Source organism: Bubalus kerabau, chromosome 17 (assembly GCF_029407905.1).
Source record: "Bubalus kerabau isolate K-KA32 ecotype Philippines breed swamp buffalo chromosome 17, PCC_UOA_SB_1v2, whole genome shotgun sequence".
In the NCBI taxonomy this organism is placed as follows: Eukaryota; Metazoa; Chordata; class Mammalia; order Artiodactyla; family Bovidae; genus Bubalus; species Bubalus kerabau.
Window position 1 is genome coordinate 61,783,478 of NC_073640.1, and position 15,853 is coordinate 61,799,330.

Below are 15,853 nucleotides of genomic sequence, written 5' to 3' on the forward strand. Positions count from 1 at the left end.
ATGAAGAACAAAGAAGAAAAGTTGTTATACGGGATGTCACTGTAAAATGGCACGTTTTCCCCAGGGATAGTTTTGTATTTCTTATTTTAGTTTGCAGTACAGAGAGAAATTCAGAAAAATTTCTTGTTTTCTTAAGATGGTTCAATTATTGTAATGGCAGGAAATGTTCTGCATCCCATTACCGCCCTATAGGAACTCTTTGGAGACTTAGGTTCCCAACCCCTGAATTGCCAGAAGCAGCACAGGCAAGAACCTGCTGACAAAAACATTTATTTATTTATTTATTGCACTTGAAAATATGTGGCTTATTTTTAAATAACCCACATATTTTTTGGTATTGATTTCTCACATAGTTTCACAGTAATAAGAGAATAGGCCCTGTATGATTTCAATACTCTTTATTTAGGCCATGAAACTTTTGCACCTTGTTTTACGTCATGTTGCAGTGTCTCCTGGTTAATACTCTATGGCAACTTGAATAAAATTTGTATCCTGCTCTTGTGTGAAAATTGTATAAGTCTTAATTATGTTGAATTGGTTCACAATTCTTTTCAGGTCTAGTATATCCTACTTTCCTGTCCATTCTATTAATTTTTGAGAGTTTAATACTGAAATTCCAACTAAATATCTTAATTTGTCTACTTAAAAATTGTAATATATAGTGGAACTGTCTGTAACTATTTTCAAAGCCTCATGTAAATGTGTTGTCATACTTAAGTAATTTCAAAAAATTTTAAAAAGGAAAATACAATCTTTATTGAAACTTTTCTACTTGTTAGGAGGACATATCCTAGTTTCCAACGTACTGGTCTACAAAGTTATAAGCTTTTGTCTTAGAAGTGTAACGGGGTGACACAGCGACCTGGGAAGGCCGGCCGCCTCTGCGGCCATGGCGGCTGGAGCCCGCCACAGCCATGCCTCTGGTCCGCGGAACCCGCCAGCTTCCTCTTCTCCACTGCGCCCAGTGCATGTTTTCTTCGCATCCAGAGGGGGAGCGCAAAGTGACCCAAATCCTCAAAATTTCCAGGAGGCTGTAGGGGAATGTATAAAGTTCAAATTAAATCGGAAGAATTTAAGGAGAAGAGAACTGTCTAGCAGCCAACAGGCAGTAAATGAAGAAATCAAGGATAGGCACGGATTGCACATTTTTAAGTCTGTCGCCAAACACCGACCATACCCTGGCTGCTTAGATGTTGTTGCTAAAACACTGGATGAATCTTACTAACGGGGGCTTCCCTTGTGGCTCAGATGGTAAAGAATCCGCCTGCAATGCGGGAGACCTGGGTTAGACCCCTGACTTGGGAAGATCCCACGCAGAAGCTAAAGACTACCCACTCCAGGATTCTGGCCTGGAGAATTCCATGGACTGTATAGACGATGGGTTCGCAGTGTCGGATACGACTGAGCGACTTTCACTACAACCACCGTTCTTTCCTCAACATATGACAAAAAGTTTATTTTGTTCATAGTCATTTCCATATTGTAATTATAGAAGAATATGCTATCTATTTAGATGTTAAATGCAACTAAAAAACAGGCTGTAATTTATGGGGCATCAGTTCATTTCAGTTCAGTTCAGTCGTTCAGTCGTGTCCGATTCTTTGCGACCCCATGAATCGCAGCACGCCAGGACTCCCTGTCCATCACCAACTCCCGGAGTTCACCCAGACTCACGTCCATCGAGTCAGTGATGCCATCCAGCCATCTCATCGTCTTAAACACCTCCCTGCACCTTGCCCCGCCTTGCTCTCGCTGTAGACCGGGATGCTCCTCGCCCCGCCCCTCACATGCAGCGATCCGCCCAACCCACGACCCGGAAGTTCCGCCTCGGAATCCACGCCTGCGCAGTTTCCTGCGGAAGCGGAAGGCCACGAGAGAAGGTCGCCCTGGGGCACTTGAGTTTTTTTTCTCCTAGTGTAAACGGGTGCTGCGCGCTTAGCCGTCCAACCAGCCGTCGCCACGCCCATCTTCTGCGTCCCGCTGGTTCTGCGAAAGTAATATCCCAATACCCCGCCGTCCGCCCCAAATAAACCCAGAGGCCGCGGTTACAGGTCCAGTATTCGAGATCGCTCTGAGGCTTGTCCTTGCCTTTTGCTTTTCGGCCTTCGGCTCCGGAGACACCACCTTTCGGGATATTTTCCTGCTTAAAACTTAACCATTAGTACCTACGCCTGTGCCTTGTAAAGTCCCCGGGCGCGAGGGGGATTCGGGCACGCCCACCTCCACCGCCTCACCCTGTCGGCCCCTGGAGGTCGCGTCGACAGCCCCGCTCCCGGAGAAGCCGCGTCCTCTCCCCTGTCCTGCGATTCTGGAGAGCCCGCCCGGCCGGAGACCCCCTTCGCTCCCAGCCTCTCTGCCCTCGCCTCTCCTGAGGCCCATCATTCTGCCCCGCAGGCCTCCCTTCCTGGTCAGTCCCTTTTCCTCACCCCTGGGCTCGACGTGTGACACCCAGTGTTTATCCGTCACGAGTCCGTCTCTTTGGAAAATGTGCTCTTTTGATAGGCGGGCGTTTCATTTACTCATCATTTTTGTAGATACGTGGACGAGGGGGATCAGAAGAAGCAGTGACTGAGAGTGAAAGGCAAAGTCAGAAGTGGAAAACAATGAGAGAACCGACGGGGTCGCCCAGGATGGCTGAGGCAGTTGCAAAGGGATGGTAAAATGAAATAGAGTTAGCCCTTAAAGTAGCGGGTGGGTGAAAGAATAACGGACAAAGGCATGGAGTCTCCAGGAATTGGAGACAAGGAGACAGGGGCCCTGCGTCTGCGGTAGGATGGCTGACAGGGGTGATCCTAGGAGAGAAACAAGGATAGGTGTTGACTAGAAGAGAAGAGAAGGAAGTAAGCCTAGACACCTGGAGTGCCCCAGAGTGGGAGTGTAACAGGGAGAGAAGGGGTGTGACAAGAAGGCAGAGAGGGAGCAGAGTTGGACAAAGAGACAGATGTATAGATATTTAGGACAATTAGAAGGGTGGGCGTGGGGAGAAGAGCAGCAAGAGGAGAAACAAGTTGCAGAGTGGGGCAGGACAGGTGTGAGGGAAGAAATAGGAGGGCAGAAACAGCATCCCACCCGAGGCAGTGGACACCAAAGGACTGTTCCACACAGTGAGGTCTTCCTGTTTTTGTGGTTGTGGCAAACGAAGGGGGGGATGTTGATTCTAAGCCTTAAGCAGCCTGTTTTCCAAACTTGCAAGATCAACTTCTAAAAACTTATATTGTCTGAGGAAGAAGCTGGGAAGAGGAGGAAAAAAGGAAAGAAAACAGGAATGGCTCTTTCTCAGGTAAAATCATACTCTCAGTTGATTCTCAGTCTGTCCTTCCTGAAATCCCTTCTTTGGACTTACTAGTCATGTCTGACTCTGAAGTATCCTTCCTGACACCCGTACATGCACACTCACCAGGGAACTTCCCTCAGGGCCTGTCGTCTCCACTTGGATCCCATCTCCCCATGACCCAGTGGCCTGGACCTTGTGTGGAGGGCGCCATCCTGGGCAGGGCTTCACACCCACAGGCTTGAGAAGGGGTCTCAGTGCTGTTGGGCAGCAGGGATTGCCTCGGGTCCTTCTGGATGTGCAGTCTGCTCTCTGTCAATCAGGATTAAGAAGCTGTGGGTGGAAGTCAGGTATTAACATGCACAGTACCTGGTAAAATCTGGAAGTAGACCTAAAAAGAGAAATTTGTTCTAAAGTAATTGAAGTTAAGTGAGTGAGTCACTGACTTCAAAATCTTGATTGGAAATGGGATGGAAAGTTCAGAATCAGGTATCAGTGATAGAGGGTGTACTATTCCATCATCTGTTTGAATCTGTGACATGAATCTAAATCTCTGAGAGCTGGAAATTCATTTTCATTGCCTTCATTCTTCAGATTTTGTCTTTTCACGGTGTTCATTTTGTGGTTTGGCACAGAGATGTTTTTACTTTTGATGCAGGTGAAGTTTCCTCTTCATTGTTTAACTCAGAGATTCACCATTTGTTATGGCAACTGTCTTTTTTCCACTGGGTTTTCTTAGCATCCTTGTCATTAGATTTTAAATATATGCAAATGGTTGTTTCTGAACATTCTCTTCTGTTCCCTTGGTGTATAAATCCGTGTTTATGCCAGTACTACACCATCTGGATTATATCGTGATATGGCTTGAAATTTTAAAAAGGGTGGCCTTCTTCTTGCATCTTTGTACTTATGGAAGAGTATTTTTGCAGTTTGTGGTCCCCTTGAGATTCTTTATGACTTCTGGCAAGTTTTTTCTATTTCTGCAAGCATTTCTATTGTAAGTTTCATAATGAATTCATTAAATCTGTGAAACACTCTGAGTAACTTGGAAATATAGAGTACTGAGATTTCCAGTCTATGACTACTAGATTTATTTGTTTATTTTGGATTTCTTTTAGAAATGGTTAAGTAGTTTTCAGTGTATATGTTTCACCTCCTTGGTGAATTATTCCTAAATATTTCACCCATTTTTAATACAATAGTAAATGAAATTGTTATGTGATTTTCTTTTAACATTGTTCATTGTGTATAGAAATGCACCTGATTTGCACGTTGACTTTTGTATCCTGCAAGTTTGCTAAATCTGCTGTTTGATGTGGCAGGGGGTTTTTTTGTGTCTGTGTGGAATCTACAGTTTATACATAAAAGACCTTGTCTTCTAGGAAAGAAGGTAACTTTCTAATTTTTCACGTTGGGAAGCTTTGATTTCTTTTTCTTGTCTAATTGCTCTGGTTAGGGGTTTCAGTCCTTTGTTGAACAGTGATGCAGAGTGTGCATCCTTGCCTTCTTCCTGATCTCAGAGGAAAAGTTTTCAGTCTTTCACCATTGAGAACAATGTTAGGTGTGCTCTTTTCATACATCATATATTTTAGTTTGAGATACTTGTTTTGGAAACAAAACAAACCCCCCAAATGGACGGGAATGTATCAAAAGTGAGAACAGAGATGAGATTTCAGGGCAGAGAGGAAAGCACAACATTAATAGTGGTTGGAAACCTCTTGTAATGTACATAGAGATGATAGCTTACGGTGAATAATGTCAGATTCATGATCTCCGAAGAAGGTATAGCTTTGGGACCAGGGACCAGGCTTGATCACTCAAGAGCTTTTGTGTAGCAGAGTTTTATTCAAGTATGAAATGGGACAGAGAAAGCTTCTGACATAGACATCAGAAGGGGGATGGAGAATGCCCCCCCTCGCTAGTCTTAGCAAGGGAGCTATATACTTTCTTAATTAGTTATTACAGTAAGTCAAAAGAATGTCTCAAGGTTGTAAAGGTCTTATCAGACCCATGCCCAGAATTTACATTTCAAGATGACAGGATTAATCAGAAGGTTCTCAAGAAGGAGAAACATGTCCTCAAGCAGGATACATTGTTGTTATATTATCTTCAGTTCAGTTCAGTCGCTCAGTTGAGTCCGACTCTTTGCAACCCCATGAATCGCAGCATGCCAGGACTCCCTGTCCATCACCAACTCCCGGAGTTCACTCAGACTCACATCCATGGAGTCAGTGATGCCATCCAGCCATCTCATCCTCTGTCGTCCCCTACTCCTCCTGCCCCCAATCCCTCCCAGCATCAGAGTCTTTTCCAACGAGTCAACTCTTCACATGAGGTGGCCAAAGTACTGGAGTTTCAGCTTTAGCATCATTCCTTCCAAAGAAATCCCAGGGCTGATCTCCTTCGGAATGGACTGGCTGGATCTCCTTGCAGTCCAAGGGACTCTCGAGTCTTCTCCAACACCACATTTCAAAAGCATAGCTAATAACATTAGTGGAATTAAAAGTAAATAATTTAGCCATGAGCTTCCCACACCAAACCAGTTTTTTAAAAGATCGTCAAGACTGGGGAATGGTCACTTAAAGCAGAAATCTGATTTTTCATATGGTTCACCAAATGTGTTACATTAAAGGATTTATCAGGTATGAAATTATAGCATTCACTTTGAATTGCAGCACTTGTATCTCCCTGAGATGCTGTAAGGTGTCGAGAGCCTTGGAGTTGTGCAGCATGGTCTTTCTCCTCATAGAGATCTCAGAATACAATAGGTTAATAGCCTAGTTACTATCATTTAAAGCTTATGTAAGTTGTCAAGGCTTCAATATGGCAAATTACATCCTCCAGTCTCATTGAAGGTACACACACACACAAAGAAAATAGGTGCTACATGGTCATACCAGTAGAATACAGATCTTTTGACCCATTGGGATCATACCAATTGTAGGTTTGGTTGGGGTTACCTCTAATTTGTTAATGTGTATGAACTTAAATTCATGGGAATCCCAGGCTACACCTTTGTATGCATCCCTGTAGATGTCAAGGCCATAAATTAGTGCCACAAATCCACTGAGTTCCACACCAATCACTCTCTCTAAGTGTAATAATAAGCATATTTCATAAACACCTGGTTGTGTCTCATAATATTACTAAGCTGATCATTTTTAGTATGATTTAATTGTTCCTAACATACAGGAGCTTTTAAACTTAAATAACCATAGCCTTGTGTTAACCATACAGATACATGACATAATTGTCAGAGTTTTCCTTTTAATAGATGAGAGGTTAATTTTGAGACTTAGCTCATCACTCTGATTTTGAATGACCTTAAGAGAAATTTGAGTTTGAATGACCTTAAGAGAAAACTTAAATCTATGGCCAACCTCAGAGCAGGTATTATTAACTGGCCAGGTGAGAGGATCCTATCTAGCAATATCATGAATAGACAGAAGAGGACTGAACTCTCATCTAAAATACATTTCCTAGGTGGTATCCAATCAGAGCCCTGGAGAACAGAACTCCACCAAGGTAACCCAGAAGTACTAGACACAGATAATTGGCCACAACCCAACAATTGGATTGAGTTTTTAACTAGCATAGAATTGTACCTATGATAGAAAACATTTGACTGATACGCACAGCTCCAAGGGATCATGAAAACATTATAAATGATCATACGAGTCAGGTAAGCATCTTGGGCAAGCTGTCTGCTTCTGATGCCGTTGTCCTCTCATCCTAGTGTAGTGCAGTTTCCTCTGTTTGAGCATTGCTTTAAGGTGAGTTTGAGGTCAGCAGACCTCTCTATAGACTAGTCCAGTTTAGGGGCCTTTGGAAGTGAGAATTAATCTAAGAGTCAATTTCCCTTCAATTTCACCGTACATGAAGTAGTTAAGAGTACCTATAAAAAGGTCCTTCCATCCAGGTTTGAGATAGTTTCTCAAATTAAGTCTTTTTCCAGTCTTGGTTGCAGGTCGTTCATGAGGCATCTGATCTTCATCCAAAGAGAGATTACTGAGATAAGCTTCAGAGACAAACCTAGAGTGTCCTTAATAATTTAATTAAAATTTACATTAATGTACCCTAACAGCAAAGAACTATCCAGGAAATGAGTCTTACTAGATACAGACCTCCATTAACAAATTGGGATTTAACATTCATTGAAACATCTTTTTCTCCCTAAAATCACCATCATTTTTACAAAATATAACCAAATTAAGACTTGCTTGTGATACAGGACTGGTCTCAATAAACTTGGCCTGATGATTTATATAACCATAATTGATTATAGATTTTTTTGCCTTTTTGAGACTTTCTAAAAAAAAAATATTTATTTTTTAATTGAAGGATAATTGCTTTACATAATTTTGTAGTTTTCTGTCAAACTTCAACATGAATTGCTGAGATTTGTATAGAGTCTCAACTGAACTTTTAAAATAAATCTTTCAAGCGAGGAAAGTCGAGCCACAGGCTTATCACAGATTTACATGAATTACTCCCATCTCAAGGTTTCCAAAAATTCCTTGACAGTTCTGTACCTGTTAGTGAGATAACCTTCCTAACTTATCTGATAAAGTTTTGGAAACTAAGAGTGTCCAATCTCTGAAGGGTTCAGTTCAGTTCAGTGGCTCATTCGTGTCCGACTCTTTCTGACCCAAAAAACCGCATCATGCCAAGCCTCCTTGTCCATCACCAACTCCCAGAGTCCACCCAAACCCATGTCCATTGAGTCGGTGATGCCTTCCAACCATCTCATCCTCTGTAGTCCCCTTCTCCTCCTGTCCTCAATCTTTCCCACCATCAGGGTCTTTTAAAATGAGTCAGCTCTCCACATCAGGTGGCCAAATTATTGGAGTTTCAGCTTCAACATCAGTCCCTCCAATGAACACCCAGGACTGATCTCCTTTAGAATGGGCTGGTTAGATCTCCTTGCAGGCCAAGGGATTCTCAAGAGTCTTCTCCAACACCACAGTTCAAAAGCATTAATTCTTCACCTCTCAGCTTTCTTAATAGTCCAACTCTCACATCCATACATGACTATTGGAAAAACCATAGACTTGACTAGACGGACCTTTGTTGGCAAAGTAATGTCTCTGCTTCTTAATATTCTGTCTAGATTGGTCATAGCTTTCCTTCCAAGAAGCAAGCGTCTTTTAATTTCATGGCTGCAGTCAGCATCCACAGTGATTTTGGAGCCCAGAAAAATAAAGTCAGACACTGTTTCCACTGTTTCCCCATCTCTTTGCCATGAAGTGATGGGACTGGATTCCATGATCTTAGTTTTCTGAATGTTGAACTTTAAGCCAACTTTTTCCTTCTCCTCTTTCACTTTCATCAAGAGGCTCTTTAGTTCTTCTTCACTTTCTGCCATAAGGGTGGTGTCATCTGCATATCTGAGGTTATTGATATTTCTCCCAGCAATCTTGATTCCAGCTTGTGCTTTCCAGTCCAGCGTTTCTCATGATGTACTCTGCATAGAAGTTAAATAAGCAGGGTGACAATATACAGCCTTGACATACTCCTTTTCCTATTCGGAAGCAGTCTGTTGTTCCATGTCCAGTTCTAACTGTTGCTTCCTTACCTGCATACAGGTTTCTCAAGAAGCAAGTCAGGTGGTCTGGTATTCCCATCTCTTTCAGAATTTTCCACAGTTTACTGTGATCCACACAGTCAAAGTCTTTCGCAGAGTTAATAAAGCAGAAATAGATGTTTTTCTGGAACTCTCTTTCTTTTTCGATGATCCAGCAGATGTTGGCTATTTGATCTCTGGTTCCTCTGCCTTCTCTAAAACCAGCTTGAACATCTGGAAGTTCCCGGTTCACGTATTGCTGAAGTCCGGCTTGGAGAATTTTGAGCACTACTTTACTAGGGTGTGAGATGAGTGCAATTGTGCCATAATTTGAGGCTTCTTTGGCATTACCTTTCTTTGGGATTGGAATGAAAATGGACCTTTTCCAGTCCTGTGGCCACTGCTGAGTTTTCCAAATTTGCTGACATATTGAGTGCAGCACTTTCACAGCATCATCTTTTAGGATTTGAAATAGCTCAACTGGAATTCCATCGCCTCTACTAGGTTTGGTCCTAGTAATGCTTCCTAAGGCCCACCCAACTTCACATTCCAGAATGTCTGGCTCTAGCTGAGTGTAAGTGATCACACCTTTGTGATTATCTGGGTCGTGAAGATCTTTTTTGTACAGTTCTTTTATGTATTCTTGCCACGTCTTCTTAATATCTTCTCCTTCTGTTAGGTCCATACCATTTCTGTCCTTTACTGAGCCCATCTTTGCATGAAATGTTCCCTTGGTACCTCTAATTTTCTTGAAGAGATCTCTATTTTTTCCCATTCTATTGTTTTCCTCTATTTCTTTGCACTGATCACTGAAGAAGTCTTGCTTATTTCTCCTTGCCATTCTTTGGAACTCTGCATTCAAATTGGTATGTCTTTCCTTTTTTCTTTTGCTTTTCACTTCTCTTCTTTTCACAGCTATTTCTAAGGCCTCCTCAGACAGCCAGTTTGCTTTTTTGCACTTCTTTTTCTTGGGGATGGTCTTGATTCCTGTCTCCTCTACAATGTCACGAACCCCCGTCTGTACTTCATCAGGCACTATGTCTGTCAGATCCAGTCCCTTAAATCTATTTCTCACTTCTACTGTATAGTCATAAGGGATTTGATTTAGGTCATACCTGAATGGTCAAGTGATTTTCCCTATTTTATTCAATTTCAGTCTGAATTTGGTAATAAGGAGTTCATGATCTGATCCGTAGTCCACTGCCGGTCTTGTTTTTGCTGACTGTATAGAACTTCTCCATCTTTGGCTGCAAAGGATATAATCAATCTGACTTTGGTGTTGACCATCTTGTGATGTCCATGTGTAGACTCTTCTCTTGGGTTGTTGGAATGCGGTGTTTGCTATGACCAGTGTGTTCTCTTGGCAGAAGCCTTTGCCCTGCTTCATTCTGTATTCCAAGGCCAAATTTGCCTGTTACTGCAGGTGTTTTTTGACTTCCTACTTTTGCATTCTAGAAGGGTTCAGATAGAAAAGATAAATGTTTCAATTTGTGTATAAAATATAATTTTCCCAAATTGCTGTCATAATTAGTTTCAGGGGAAGGTTTTTTTCCCCTTACACCTGGAAAACACATATTCTAACCAGCAATTTTTCAGATACAAAGCATAGAAGCTATAAGCATATTCATCAGTCCTTCTGTTAAGCTTTATGAAGTCATCAGGTTTTCCATTAGAATCCTTACCCAGTTCAGAAAGTGGTATTTATCCGAAAGTCCTTTCTGTACATCTTCTTGAAGAGCAAGTATTTTTGCAAAACTTGATTAGTGCTATGACAATATTTTGAGATAGTAATTAGAATAATGCCTGACAACATTTTCCCCAAACATATCAGAATTTTAGGAGCACCGTATGGTTTCTACGATATCTATATTAGTAACATTTACCATACAATATAAGCCAAGACTTATTACTCACTTGATAATACTTCCCATGTCATTCTGTATAGAAAACGAGCCTAATTAGTGTAATATCTCTCTTTGGGATGTTTGAGGGCCCTCTGAAGCATCCCAAAGTTACATAGAAATCAAGTTCTTCATTACAATGACTTAGGAAGTTTTGTCAACAAATATCAAAAAGGTTTAGAACACTCAGCCACATAGGATTATAGGTCATTGTGAAACAATAGCTTTTCATATAGCTAAAGTAACAATAAAAGATTTCAGAACAGATCACTTAAGAGATAAAGAAATTTAAATCTGTTATCAAAGGCAGTTCACCATCTGAAGAAAAGGTATCATCTTAACAGATAGAAAAGCTAAATTCAAGTTTTGCAACAGACGGAAAAGCAAAATTCAAAGCTAAATAAGTTCTACTTTATTTAAAAGGCAAACTTAATTAAATTTATTTTACACTTATTTTAAACCATGTACAAAACTCACTTCTCATGGTTCGCTGTTCACAAACCTGATTACTTTCTGTACCCATTACTTTGTTCTTCCATCCTAAAAAACAACCTGTAAGTCAGGCTCACTTCCTTTTCCCTTCACAAAATGCAGTTGCATTCCTCATAGCTTCTTTACTGAAAACACACTTCGTACCTTCCTTAAGTAACCAAGAATTGACTCCCCCCCCCCCCCCCACCCCTTCGGTAAGTTGGTCCATTTTTAATCGTGAGTCAAAAGAAGCTGTTTTTGGCCTCCCAAAGTGCCCGTCCCTTTTTATTGAGGTTAACATAGTTCAGAATTTTAAGTAAACAGATGCAGTAACTGGGTAAAGTTGCCCCAGGTCCATCCTCCAGGAACTGCTGTCATTATCAGCAATGCCATCCAGTCTTCAAGGGGGATATCAGCCTGAATCTGCTCTGTAATTATCGCAAAGCTCCAAATTGCTTTATCCGTGTCAACAGTTCCCCTCGCTCATGAATATTTACTAGATCAGTGCATCCACCTATGCACTCTACCGATGAAGACCCGAGGTACCGTTCTGGCTCCTGTGAGCTGTTGCAAGTAATCTTGTATCTCAGTGGTGTCACCGATGGCACCAATGAGATACAAGATTTGGATACCAACAAATTCCAAAAGCCCTTGTTTGAAGGGCAGTTGACTGAGGAGCTCCTGAGTCCTTCTGCAGTAGGGGCAGGTGGGCTTGATGAACACGACCACCTTCCCAGACTGGATCTTGCTGTTCATGAATGCTTGAGCCATGCTGCCTTTCCCAGGAGGGCACCTTAACTGCCAAGAACTGACTTTCATATTACCATTTTATAGATTGGTGAGCATAAATACCAGTGATAATTTCTAAAACCTTTGCTTTCTTAGAGAGAACATTTTAGGATGACACCAAACAAAATGAGGGCAAAATGAGGACTGTAGCCCGGGAGGCAGCATCTCAGATAGCTCTGAGAGACTGCTTCAAAGCGGCAGTGGGGAAGGTCAATATATAAGTTTTTGGTGAATGGGAAATTCAATACCATGAAGCACTTATTTTACAAGAGGTTTTTTTGTTGGTCATGAGGATATGATGTCACCATAAAGGGTGACATCTCCTTCTCTAGATAGGAGGAGAGGCAATGATTGAGACCATAAAATCTGTTCCTAAAAACATTAAAAAAAAAAAAAATCCAACTGTCTAAAGACCCATCTCACCAGAAGCCCTGGAGCGTGGAGTGCCTCACTCCACAGCTGTTGAAGGGCAACAGCTATAAGATCATGGGGTTCACTCTCCGTAGGGGCAGACGGCAAACGCCTTTATTGTTCAGTCACTGGCAGTGCTCTTGGTTAATGCCACTTTGTAGTTGACAGGTGTTTGCTATGACCAGTATGTTCTCTTAACAAAATCGTTAGCTTTGCCCTGCTTCATTCTGTACTCCAAGGCCAAACTTGCCTGTTACTCCAGGTATCTCTTGGCTTCCTACTTTTGCATTCCAGTCCCCTATGATGGAAAGGACATCTTTTTTTGGTATTAGTTCTATGAAATCTGTAGCTCTTCATAGAACTGTTCAACTTCAGCTTCTTTGGCATTAGTGGCTGGGGCATAGACTTGGATTACTGTGATATTGAATGGTTTGCCTTGGAAATGAACAGAGATCATTCTGTAGTTTTTGAGATTGCATCCAAGTACTGCATTTTGGACTCTTTTGTTGACTATGATAGCTACTCCATTTCTTCTAAGGGATTCTTGCCCACAGTAGTAAATATAATGATCATCTGAATTAAATTCACCCATTCTGGTCCATTTTAGGTCACTGATTCCTAGAAAGTTGATGTTCACTCTTGCCATGTCCTGTTTGACCACTTCCAATTTACCTTGATTCATGGACCTAACATTCCAGGTTCCTACACAACACATTCTTTGCAACTTCGGACTTTACTTCCACCACCAGAGACATCCAAACTGGGCGTTGTTTTTGCTTTGGCTCAGCCTCTTCACACCTTTTGGAGCTATTTCTCTGCTTTCCTCCAGTAGCACACTGGGCCTCTACCAAGCTGGGGAGTTCATCTTTCAGTGTCGTATCTTTTTGCCTTTTCATAGTGTTGATGCTAGCAAAGTAATGCTCAAAATTCTCCAAGCTAGGCTTCAACAGTACACGAACCAAGAACTTCCAGACGTTCAAACTGGATTTAGTAAAGGCAGAGGAACCAGAGATCAAATTTCTAACATCCAAAAAGCAAGAGAATGTCAGAAAAACATCTGCGTCACTGACTACGCTACAGCCTTTTACTGTGTGGATCACAACAAATTTTGGAAAATTCTTAAAGAGATGGGAATACCAGACCACCTCACCTGCTTCCCGAGAAACCTCTATGCAGGTCAAGAAGCAACAGTTAGAACCAAACATGGAACAATGGACTAGTTCCAAATCGGGAATGGAGTACAAAGAAGTACGTCAAGGCTGTATATTGTCACTCTGCTTATTTAACTTAGCTTCAGAGTACATCAATCCAAATGCTAGGCTGGATGAAGCACCAGCTGGAATCAAGATTACTGGGAGAAATATCAATAACCTCAGATATGCAGATGACACCACCCTTATGGCAGAAAGTGAAGAGGAACTGAAGTGAAAGAGGAGAGTGGAAAAGCTGGCTCAAAATTCAACATTCAAAAAACTAAGATCATGGAATCCAGTCCCATCACTTCATGGCAAATAGATGGGGAAACAATGGAAACAGTGAAAGACTTTATTTTCTTAGGCTCCTAAATCACTGCACAAGGTGACTGCAGCCATGAAATTAAAAGACACTTGCTCCTTAGAAGAAAAAGTATAACCAACCTAGACAGCATATTTAAAAGCAGAGACATTACTTTGCCCACAAAGCTATGGTTTTTCCAGTAGTCATTTTTTCCGGTAGTCATGTATAGATGTGAGAGTTGGGCCATAAAAAAGGCTGAGTGTTGAAGAATTGATGCTTTTGAGTGATAGTGTTGGAGAAGACTCTTGAGAGTCCCTAGGACGGCAAGGAGATCAAACCAGTCAATCCTAAAGCAGATCAACCTCGAATATTCATTGGAAGGACTGAAGCTGAAGTTTCAATAGTTTGGCCACCTGATGCAAAGAAGTGACTCATTAGAAAAGACCCTGATGCTGGGAAAGATTGAAGGCAGGCGGAGAAGGGGGCAGAGGATGAGATGGTTGGATGGCGTCACTGACTCAATGGACGTGAGTTTGAGCAAGCTCCAGGAGATGGGAAGGACATGGGAGGCTGGTGTGCTGCAGTCCATGGGCTTGCAAAGAGTTGGACACAACTTGAGCAACTGAACAACAACTCAAGAAGAGGAAGCAGAAGAGAGAGATAAGGACACTCCCCCGCTCCCCACTTCTCCTTTTATTATAAAAGTGTAGCTCACTAATTACTCTGACCGGCACCCTCTCCCCCTCTGCTTGTAAGCCTCACAAGTGTCCTGTTTTTTTTTGTTTGTTTGTTTTCAATCAGCACAAGCAGCCATAGAAATATGATATAGATGTCTAGAGACACAGAAAAGATCTTGTTGCTAGCGCAGGACACAGGGTAGATGGTATGTGAGGAGGAAGAAATTTTACTGTCTGAGTGCTGCTCACAGGATCTGAAAATCGACATTCTTCTTAATTTGGGGATTTTTCCTCCTATGTTCTAAGTCTAACCCTGTTAAAACTCAAGTCTGTAAATTTAGGTATTCTACCTGTTATTTATGTATTTTTAAAAAATAAATACTTATTTATTATTTATTTTGCTGCAATGACTCTTAGTTGTGGCAAGTAGAATTTAGTTTCCCATCCAGGAATGGAATCTGGGCCCACTGCATTGGAAGCATGGAGTCTTAGTTACTGGACCACCAGGGAAGTCCTCAAATATCTCTAAGCAGGTAAGTTTTGCATTGCAATGCCTGTTTTGTGACTAAGTTTTAAAATGAAACTATGAGATCTCTATTGGGATATATGTATTGCTCAGGTTAATATGTAGGTGAGCTCTATTTAACTCTCTTTTTAAAAAGTGCTTACAAATTAAACATTTCTAAATATAATAGAAACTAAGCTAAATGGATTTCGGATTCATATGACCCAAGAAACATTTAGTATTAAATTAACATCTGGCATTAAAGTTTGTTGTTTGCTTGTTATTTAATAAAGACATGTCATTTAGACACATCACTATTAAGTATGACGTTTTTATGGTACTCAGGTTTACTCAAAGTCAGTAAATATATTTGTTGTAAAGTTTGTCAGCAAGAAAATTAACTCATGGCTTTCCCAGAGGCTCAGCAGTAAAGAATCCCCTTACCAATGCAGGAGACGTGGGTTCAATCCCTGATCTGGGAAGATCCCACATGCTGTGGAACAACTAAGCCCATGCAACACAACTACCGAGCCTGTGCTGTAAAGCCTGGAAGCCACGACTACTGAAGCCCACGTGCCCTAGAGCCCGTGCTCTGCAAAAGAGAAGCCAGCGCAGTGAGAAGCCAGTGCACCTCAGCAAACAGTAGCCCCTTCTTGCTGCAAATAGAGAAAGTCTGAGCAGCAACGCAGACCCAGCACAGCCAAAATTAAATAAATAAGTATTTTTGAAATATGTTTTTCACTTGGGGTATACTTTGTGCAATTTTTA

General features: G+C 41.6%; 1 pseudogene; it reads right to left on the bottom strand.

Moving 5' to 3' along the window:
• Nucleotides 1-11,640: 11,640 nt before the first annotated feature.
• Nucleotides 11,641-12,022, bottom strand: LOC129631788 (glutaredoxin-1-like; annotated as a pseudogene).
• Nucleotides 12,023-15,853: the final 3,831 nt, after the last annotated feature.